This window comes from Salmo salar, chromosome ssa25 (assembly GCF_905237065.1).
Source record: "Salmo salar chromosome ssa25, Ssal_v3.1, whole genome shotgun sequence".
Taxonomy (NCBI): domain Eukaryota; kingdom Metazoa; phylum Chordata; class Actinopteri; order Salmoniformes; family Salmonidae; genus Salmo; species Salmo salar.
This window is the reverse complement of record NC_059466.1, coordinates 51617713-51628467: the sequence shown is the minus strand read 5'-3', so window position 1 is coordinate 51628467 and position 10755 is coordinate 51617713. Positions and strand designations below refer to the sequence as shown.

At 49.2% G+C, this 10755-nt stretch overlaps 1 protein-coding gene across 1 annotated transcript in view; it reads right to left on the bottom strand.

The window, feature by feature from the left end:
• LOC106586935 (neuropilin-2) overlaps positions 1 to 10755 on the bottom strand; it is a 251886-nt gene that overhangs the window by 175962 nt on the left and 65169 nt on the right.

Below are 10755 nucleotides of genomic sequence, written 5' to 3'. Positions count from 1 at the left end.
TAAGAAATAATTAAAGAGCAGCAGTGAAATAACAATGGTACAGAGTCAATGTGGAGGCTATATACAGGGGGTACCGGTACAGAGTCAATGTGGAGGCTATATACAGGGGGTACCGGTACAGAGTCAATGTGGAGGCTATATACAGGGGGTACCGGTACAGAGTCAATGTGGAGGCTATATACAGGGGGTACCGGTACAGAGTCAATGTGGAGGCTATATACAGGGGGTACCGGTACAGAGTCAATGTGGAGGCTATATACAGGGGGTACCGGTACAGAGTCAATGTGGAGGCTATATACAGGGTGTTACGGTACAGAGTCAATGTGGAGGCTATATACAGGGGGTACCGGTACAGAGTCAATGTGGAGGCTATATACAGGGGGTACCGGTACAGAGTCAATGTGGAGGCTATATACAGGGGGTACCGGTACAGAGTCAATGTGGAGGCTATATACAGGGGTTACTGGTACAGAGTCAATGTGGAGGCTATATACAGGGGGTACCGGTACAGAGTCAATGTGGAGGCTATATACAGGGGGTACCGGTACAGAGTCAATGTGGAGGCTATATACAGGGGGTACCGGTACAGAGTCAATGTGGAGGCTATATACAGGGGGTTACTGGTACAGAGTCAATGTGGAGGCTATATACAGGGGGTACTGGTACAGAGTCAATGTGGAGGCTATATACAGGGGGTACCGGTACAGAGTCAATGTGGAGGCTATATACAGGGGGTACCGGTACAGAGTCAATGTGGAGGCTATATACAGGGGGTACCGGTACAGAGTCAATGTGGAGGCTATATACAGGGGGTACCGGTACAGAGTCAATGTGGAGGCTATATACAGGGGGTACCGGTACAGAGTCAATGTGGAGGCTATATACAGTGGGTACCGGTACCGAGTCAATGTGGAGTCTATATACAGGTGGGGGGCCCGGTACAGAGTCAATGTGGAGGCTATATACAGGGGGTACCGGTACAGAGTCAATGTGGAGGCTATATACAGGGGGTACCGGTACAGAGTCAATGTGGAGGCTATATACAGGGTATTACGGTACAGAGTCAATGTGGAGGCTATATACAGGGGGTACCGGTACAGAGTCAATGTGGAGGCTATATACAGGTGGGGTACCGGTACAGAGTCAATGTGGAGGCTATATACAGGGGGTAACGGTACAGAGTCAATGTGGAGGCTATATACAGGGGACACCGGTTAGTTGAGGTAGTATGTACATGTAGGTAGAGTTAATTAAAGTGACTATGCAATGATGACAACAGAGAGTAGCAGTGGTGTGGAGAGGGGGGTCACTGCAAATAGTCTGGGTAGCCATTTGACTAGATGTTCAGGAGTCTTATGGCTTGGGGGGGTAGAAGCTGTTTAGAAGCCTCTTGGAGCTAGACTTGGCGCTCCGGTACCGCTTGCTGTGCGGTAGCAGAGAGAACAGTCTATGACTAGGATGACAGGTAGCTTGGCCCCTGTGATGTACTGGGCCGTTCGCACTACCCTCTATAGTGCCTTACTGTCAGAGGCTGAGCAGTTGCCATACCAGGCAGTGATTCAACCGGTCAGGATGCTCTCGATGGTGCAGCTGTAGAACATTTTGAGGATCTGAGGACCCATGCCAAATCTTTTCAGTCTCCTGAGGGGGAATAGGTTTTGTCGTGCCCTCTTCACGACTGCCTTGGTGTGCTTGGAGCATGTTAGTTTGTTGGTGATGTGGACACCGAGGAACTTGAACCTCTCAACCTGCTCCACTGCAACTCCTTTGTCTTGATCACGTTGAGGGAGAGGTTGTTGTCCTGGCACCACACGGCCAGGACTCTGACCTCCTCCCTATAGACTGTCTCGTCGTTGTCGGTGATCAGGCCTACCACTGTTGTGTCATCGGCAAACTTAATGATGGTGTTGGAGTCGTTCCTGGCCGTGGAGTCGTGAGTGAACAGGGAGTACAGGAGGGGACTGAGCACGCACCTCTGAGGGGTCCCTGTGTTGAGGATCAGCGTGGCGGATGTGTTGTTACCTACCCCTACCACCTGGGGGCGGCCCGTCAGGAAGTCCAGGATCCAGTTTCAGAGGGAGGTGTTTAGTCCCAGGGTCCTTAGCTTAGTGATGAGCTTTGTGGGCACTATGGTGTTGAACGCTGAGCTGTAGTCAATGAATAGCATTCTCACATATGGTGTTGCTTTTGTCCAGGTGGGAAAAGGTGTGTATCTGTGAGCATGTGTACCCTTGGTATCATTACTCTTCTTAGTGTCTCTCTCTCTCTGGCACTCCCTGTTCCATATGGGGACTACGGTTGCTGGTTGGTGTGTCTTGGTAAACAAGCCAAAACACCTGAGCAAGCTTCTATTTCTGAGTCCAAAAAAAAGGCCCACTGGCATCATCTGCTTGTTTGTTTTGTTACTCATTATGCCTTTTCACATGTTCACATGAGCTGATCCTGGACAACAACCAGGTTATGATAGTGCGAGAGCTGATCCCGGACAACAACCAGGTTATGATAGTGGGAGAGAAGCTCCTGGACAACAACCAGGTTATGATAGTGCGAGAGCTGATCCCGGACAACAACCAGGTTATGATAGTGGGAGAGAAGCTCCTGGACAACAACCAGGTTATGATAGTGCGAGAGCTGATCCCGGACAACAAACAGGTTATGATAGTGGGAGAGAAGCTCCTGGACAACAACCAGGTTATGATAGTGCGAGAGCTGATCCTGGACAACAACCAGGTTATGATAGTGGGAGAGCTGATCCTGGACAACAACCAGGTTATGATAGTGCGAGAGCTGATCCTGGACAACAACCAGGTTATGATAGTGGGAGAGCTGATCCTGGACAACAACCAGGTTATGATAGTGGGAGAGCTGATCCCGGACAAGAACCAGGTTATGATAGTGGGAGAGCTGATCCCGGACAAGAACCAGGTTATGATAGTGGAAGAGCTGATCCCGGACAAGAACCAGGTTATGATAGTGGGAGAGCTGATCCCGGACAACAACCAGGTTATGATAGTGGGGGAGAAGCTCCCGGACAAGAACCAGGTTATGATAGTGCGAGAGCTGATCCTGGACAACAACCAGGTTATGATAGTGGGAGAGCTGATCCCGGACAGGAACCAGGTTATGATAGTGGGAGAGCTGATCCTGGACAACAACCAGGTTATGATAGTGGGAGAGCTGATCCTGGACAACAACCAGGTTATGATAGTGGGAGAGCTGATCCCGGACAACAACCAGGTTATGATAGTGGGAGAGCTGATCCCGGACAACAACCAGGTTATGATAGTGGGAGAGCTGATCCCGGACAAGAACCAGGTTATGATAGTGGGAGAGAAGCTCCTGGACAACAACCAGGTTATGATAGTGGGAGAGCTGATCCTGGACAACAACCAGGTTATGATAGTGGGAGAGCTGATCCTGGACAACAACCAGGTTATGATAGTGGGAGAGCTGATCCTGGACAACAACCAGGTTATGATAGTGGGAGAGCTGATCCTGGACAACAACCAGGTTATGATAGTGGGAGAGAAGCTCCTGGACAACAAACAGGTTATGATAGTGGGAGAGCTGATCCTGGACAACAACCAGGTTATGATCTGTCTGTCTGTCTGTCTGTCTGAACACACAGCCAAACACTCAGAGAGGAGAGGAGAGGAGAGGAGAGGAGAGGAGAGGAGAGGAGAGGAGAGGAGAGGAGAGGAGAGGAGAGGAGAGGAGAGGAGAGGAGAGGAGAGGAGAGGCTGGCTGACTGCATCCTCGATGTGCATCTGTAGTCCCTGGTGTTACGTCTCTGACTGTCTATACAGCAGTAGCTGGCCCTCTCCACACAGCCTCCTCGTCCAACTCCTGCTCCTTCTGCTCCTCCTCTTCTGTGTGAACCTTTTTCTCCCATTCTGACCCTGACCCCCCACCCCACACTACGGTACTACGGTACCTGACCCCCCCCCCCACACTACGGTACTACGGTACCCCCCCCTCAGCGTGACGTGGTGTGCCATCAGTATGTTCTGGGAAAGAGTATGCTTAACAAGCATGATGCCAGCAGCACCTGTTTCCCTTCGCATTAATTCAAGTATGTTAACATGGCAAAAACACAGCCTACCCTCTCTCTATAATCCAGGGTGAACCTCTATAATCCAGGGTGAACCTCTATAATCCAGGGCGAACCTCTATAATCCAGGGTGAACCTCTATAATCCAGGGTGAATCTCTATAATCCAGGGTAAAGGCATGTTATGGCCACCAGGGCGAACCTCTATAATCCAGGGTAAAGGCATGTTATGGCCACCAGGGCGAACCTCTATAATCCAGAGTAGAGGCATGTTATGGCCACCAGGGGGAACCTCTATAATCCAGGGTAAAATAATTTTATGGTCACCACGGTGAACCTCTATAATCCAGGGTGAACCTCTATAATCCAGGGTGAACCTCTATAATCCAGGGTGAACCTCTATAATCCAGGGTAAAGGCATGTTATGGCCACCAGGGTGAACCTCTATAATCCAGGGTGAACCTCTATAATCCAGGGTGAACCTCTATAATCCAGGGTGAACCTCTATAATCCAGGGTGAATCTCTACAATCCAGGGTGAACCTCTACAATCCAGGGTGAACCTCTATAATCCAGGGTAAAGGCATGTTATGGCCACCAGGGCGAACCTCTATAATCCAGAGTAGAGGCATGTTATGGCCACCAGGGGGAACCTCTATAATCCAGGGTGAACCTCTATAATCCAGGGTGAACCTCTATAATCCAGGGTGAACCTCTATAATCCAGGGTAAAGGCATGTTATAGCCACCAGGGTGAACCTCTATAATCCAGGGTGAACCTCTATAATCCAGGGTGAACCTCTATAATCCAGGGTGAACCTCTATAATCCAGGGTGAACCTCTATAATCCAGGGTGAATCTCTACAATCCAGGGTGAACCTCTACAATCCAGGGTGAACCTCTATAATCCAGGGTGAATCTCTACAATCCAGGGTGAACCTCTATAATCCAGGGTGAACCTCTATAATCCAGGGTGAACCCCTATAATCCAGGGTGAACCTCTATAATCCAGGGTGAACCTCTATAATCCTGGGTGAACCTCCATAATCCAGGGTGAACCTCCATAATCCAGGGTGAACCTCTATAATCCAGGGTAAAGGCATGTTATGTGTGGTACAACAACAGCTGGGGGTGGGAAGTTAGGACACTGGGTTAAACTTTCCAGGAAGTCTTCCTATTGTAACCGTGTGAGGGTTGAGAAGCTAGCTGTCTGTGGGTTCAGCTCTGGCCTGATTAAAAACAGAGGCGCTCGGACGGGAAATGGGGGAAAGGGGGGTACAGACAAGACCTGCCCTCTCCACTGCAGGGGAATAAATCAATACTGTTCACCCTCCTAGTTCAATACCGTTCACCCTCCTAGTTCAATACCGTTCACCCTCCTAGTTCAATACTGTTCACCTTCCTAGTTCAATACTGTTCACCTTCCTAGTTCAATACTGTTCACCCTCCTAGTTCAATACTGTTCACCCTCCTAGTTCAATACTGTTCACCCTCCTAGTTCAATACTGTTCACCCTCCTAGTTCAATACCGTTCACCCTCCTAGTTCAATACCGTTCACCCTCCTAGTTCAATACTGTTCACCCTCCTAGTTCAATACCGTTCACCCTCCTAGTTCAATACTGTTCACCCTCCTAGTTCAATACTGTTCACCCTCCTAGTTCAATACCGTTCACCCTCCTAGTTCAATACTGTTCACCCTCCTAGTTCAATACCGTTCACCCTCCTAGTTCAATACCGTTCACCCTCCTAGTTCAATACTGTTCACCCTCCTAGTTCAATACCGTTCACCCTCCTAGTTCAATACTGTTCACCCTCCTAGTTCAATACCGTTCACCCTCCTAGTTCAATACTGTTCACCCTCCTAGTTCAATACTGTTCACCCTCCTAGTTCAATACTGTTCACCCTCCTAGTTCAATACTGTTCACCCTCCTAGTTCAATACCGTTCACCCTCCTAGTTCAATACTGTTCACCCTCCTAGTTCAATACCGTTCGACCTCCTAGTTCAATACCGTTCACCCTCCTAGTTCAATACTGTTCACCCTCCTAGTTCAATACTGTTCACCCTCCTAGTTCAATACTGTTCACCCTCCTAGTTCAATACCGTTCACCCTCCTAGTTCAATACTGTTCACCCTCCTAGTTCAATACCGTTCACCCTCCTAGTTCAATACTGTTCACCCTCCTAGTTCAATACCGTTCACCCTCCTAGTTCAATACCGTTCACCCTCCTAGTTCAATACCGTTCACCCTCCTAGTTCAATACCGTTCACCCTCCTAGTTCAATACTGTTCACCCTCCTAGTTCAATACTGTTCACCCTCCTAGTTCAATACCGTTCACCCTCCTAGTTCAATACTGTTCACCCTCCTAGTTCAATACCGTTCACCCTCCTAGTTCAATACTGTTCACCCTCCTAGTTCAATACCGTTCACCCTCCTAGTTCAATACCGTTCACCCTCCTAGTTCAATACCGTTCACCCTCCTAGTTCAATACCGTTCACCCTCCTAGTTCAATACTGTTCACCCTCCTAGTTCAATACTGTTCACCCTCCTAGTTCAATACTGTTCACCCTCCTAGTTCAATACTGTTCACCCTCCTAGTTCAATACTGTTCACCCTCCTAGTTCAATACCGTTCACCCTCCTAGTTCAATACTGTTCACCCTCCTAGTTCAATACTGTTCACCCTCCTAGTTCAATACCGTTCACCCTCCTAGTTCAATACTGTTCACCCTCCTAGTTCAATACTGTTCACCCTCCTAGTTCAATACTGTTCGCCCTCCTAGTTCAATACCGTTCACCCTCCTAGTTCAATACTGTTCACCCTCCTAGTTCAATACCGTTCGCCCTCCTAGTTCAATACCGTTCACCCTCCTAGTTCAATACCGTTCACCCTCCTAGTTCAATACTGTTCACCCTCCTAGTTCAATACCGTTCACCCTCCTAGTTCAATACTGTTCACCCTCCTAGTTCAATACCGTTCACCCTCCTAGTTCAATACTGTTCACCCTCCTAGTTCAATACTGTTCACCCTCCTAGTTCAATACCGTTCACCCTCCTAGTTCAATACCGTTCACCCTCCTAGTTCAATACCGTTCACCCTCCTAGTTCAATACTGTTCACCCTCCTAGTTCAATACTGTTCACCCTCCTAGTTCAATACCGTTCACCCTCCTCGTTCAATACTGTTCACCCTCCTAGTTCAATACTAACGCCTGTCTATCTGCCTATGTTTTAATTTGATAGATTACTCACATTCTTCTCCAGCTAAGAGTAAAGTGGACAGGAGAGAAGACAGAAGAGACGAATAGAGGTTAGGAGAAAAGTAATCTGACATTTTAACAGGAGAAACACAATAATATCGTGGCCTAACGGCAGAAACACAACATTCACACAGAGAGATAATCTGTGGCACGACGGACCCAAACGTGTGTGTGTGTGTGTGTGTGTGTGTGTGTGTATATGTGTGTGTGTGTGTGTGTGTGTGTATATGTGTGTGTGTGTGTGTGTGTGTGTGTGTGTGTGTGTGTGTGTGTGTGTGTGTGTGTGTGTGTGTGTGTGTGTGTGTGTGTGTGTGTGTGTGTGTGTGTGTGTGTCCGTGCGCTTGTGTATAAAAGGGGAGAGGAGGTGGTGATTTCCTGCCAGAGAGAAGAAGAGAGAAGAAAATATGAGAAGAAAGGAGAAGAAGAGGGTTTTGATGCAGCTTTTCATCCAGCTGTCTGTCTGCGTTTTTGACTTGTGTTTTCTGGGCGGACACACCCCAGGGCTGTGTAGTTACCCTACATCCTATCTGTTCTGGACGGACACACCCCAGGGTTGTGTATCTGTTCTGTGAGAGCAAACTGCACTGCTGTGCTGTGTACCTCCCTAATCCCTCTCTCTTCCTCCACACCATTAAAAATAAACAACCCTACGCTGGAGGTTAGCTTCTTCTCTCTCTCTCTCTCTCTGTCTCTCAGTTTCCTCTCTCTCTGTCTCTCTCTCTCTCTCTCTCTCTCTCTGTCTCTCTCTCCTCACACTGTCTCCTCTCTCTCTCTCAGTTGCCTCTCTCTCTCTTCTCTCTCTCTCTCTCAGTTTCCTCTCTCTCTTCCTCTCTCTCTCTCTCTCTCTCTCTCTCTCTCTCTCTTCACACTGTCTCCTCTCTCTCTCTCTCTCTCTCTGTCTCTCTCTCCTCACACTGTCTCCTCTCTCTCTGTCTCAGTTTCCTCTCTCTCTCTCTCTCTCTCTCTCTCTCTCTCTCTCTCTCTCTCTCTCTCTCTCTCTGTCTCTCTCTCTCTCTCTCTCTCTCTCTGTCTCCTAGTCTCCTCTCTCTCTCCCAGTTTCTTCTCTCTCGATTCAATTCAATGGACTTCATTGCCAAAGCAAGTGGACTAGATAATAAACTAAAGTTAAATATTTGGCAGGAGGTTAGAAAGTGCAGCTCAGTTTCCACCTCATTTTGTGGGAAGTGGCAACATATCCTGTCCTCTGTTGAGAGCCAGGTTTGCCTCCCTTTCTCAATAGCAAGGCTATGCTCACTGAGTCTGTACATAGTCAAAGCTTTCCTTAAGTTTGGGTCAGTCACAGTGGTCAGGTATTCTGCCACTGTTTACTCTCTGTTTAGGGCCAAATAACATTCTAGTTTGCAATTTTTGGGGGGTTAATCCTTTTCCATGTGTCAAGTAATTATCTTTTTGTTTTCTCATGATTTGCTTGTCTCTAATAGGTCGTTATCAATAAAACATCACAAACGTCCATTTTACATTTTTTACATTTAACCTTTATTTAACTAGGCAAGTCTGTTAAGAACACATTTTTATTTACAATGACGGCCTACCCCGGCAACGCTGGGCCAATTGTCCGCCACCCTAAGGGACAACCAATCACAGCCGGATATATATATATATATTTCTCAATTCAAGGGCTTTATTGGCTCTCTCTCTCTCTCTCTCTCTGTGTCTCTGAGGGTCTGAGTGCTGGGGTGTTAAAACTAACGGCCATTTTGTGTTTTGAATCCACCGGGCGGGTTCTGTCAAACCACACACGAGCTTCCCCCAGTCCCAGTAGGCCTGTGTCATTGAATCAGACTTTTCCACCTGTTGTGTTAGTAACTCCATCACCCCCTCCCCTCTCCCCCGTCCTCCCCCCTCCTCCCGCCCCTCCCTTCCTCTCCTCCCTCCTCTCCTCCTCTCGTCCCCAGGGACAAGAGATGTAGGGTGAAACAGAAGACAACTGATCTCCGTTTATTTCCTTCACCCTTCACCCTTGATCTGAATTAGTTAAGGTATTTTCTTTCTCCAACAGGCAGTACCATGAAGGAGAGATATGTCAGGGCCCCCAGTCCTCACCAGGGCCCCCAGGCCTCACCAGGGCCCCCAGGTCTCACCTGGCCCCCAGGGCCTCCAGTCCTCACCAGGGCCCCCAGGCCTCACCAGGGCCCCCAGGTCTCACCAGGGCCCCCGGGCTTCTACCAGGGCCCCCAGGTCTCACCAGGGCCCCCAGGCTTCTACCAGGGCCCCCAGGCCTCACCAAGGCCCCCAGGCTTCTACCAGGGCCCCCAGGCTTCTACCAGGGCCCCCAGGTTCACCAAGGCCCCCAGGCTTCTACCAGGGCCTCCAGGCCTCACCAGGGCCCCCAGGTCTCACCAGGGCCCCCAGGTTCACCAAGGCCCCCAGGCTTCTACCAGGGCCCCCAGTCCTCTACCAGGGCCCCCAGGTTCACCAAGGCCCCCAGGCTTCTACCAGGGCCCTCAGGTCTCACCAGGGCACCCAGGCTTCTACCAAGGCCCTCAGGTCTCACCAGGGCCCCCAGGCCTCTACCAGGGCCCCCAGGTGTCACCAGGGCCCCCAGGCCTCTACCAGGGCCCCCAGGACTCACCAGGGCCCCCAGGTCTCACCAGGGCCCTCAGGCCTCTACCAGGGCCCCCAGGTGTCACCAGGGCCCCCAGGTCTCACCAGGGCCCCCAGGCCTCTACCAGGGCCCCCAGTCCTCACCAGGGCCCCCAGGTCTCACCAGGGCCCCCAGGCCTCTACCAGGGCCCCCAGGCCTCACCAGGGCCCCCAGGCCTCTACCAGGGCCCACAGTCCTCACCAGGGCCCCCAGGCTTCTACCAGGGCCCCCAGGTCTCACCAAGGCCCCCAGGCCTCTACCAGGGCCCACAGTCCTCACCAGGGCCCCCAGGTCTCACCAGGGCCCCCAGGTCTTACCAGGGCCCCCAGGTCTTACCAGGCCCCCAGGTCTCTACCAGGTACACCATGATGTGATATATTCCTCATAGATAATGATGTGATATATTCCTTAGAGATAATGATGTGATATATTCCTCCTTAGAGATAATGATGTAATATATTCCATAGAGATAATGATGTGATATATTCCTCATTAGAGATAATGATGTGATATATTCCTCCATAGAGATAATGATGTGATATATTCCATAGAGATAATAATGTGATATATTCCTCATTAGAGATAATGATGTGATATATTCCTCATTAGAGATAATGATGTAATATATTCCGTAGAGATAATGATGTGATATATTCCTCCATAGAGATAATGATGTGATATATTCCATAGAGATAATGATGTGATATATTCCTCATTAGAGATAATGATGTGATATATTCCTCATTAGAGATAATGATGTAATATATTCCGTAGAGATAATGATGTGATATATTCCTCCTTAGAGATAATAATGTGATATATTCCTCCTTAGGGATAATG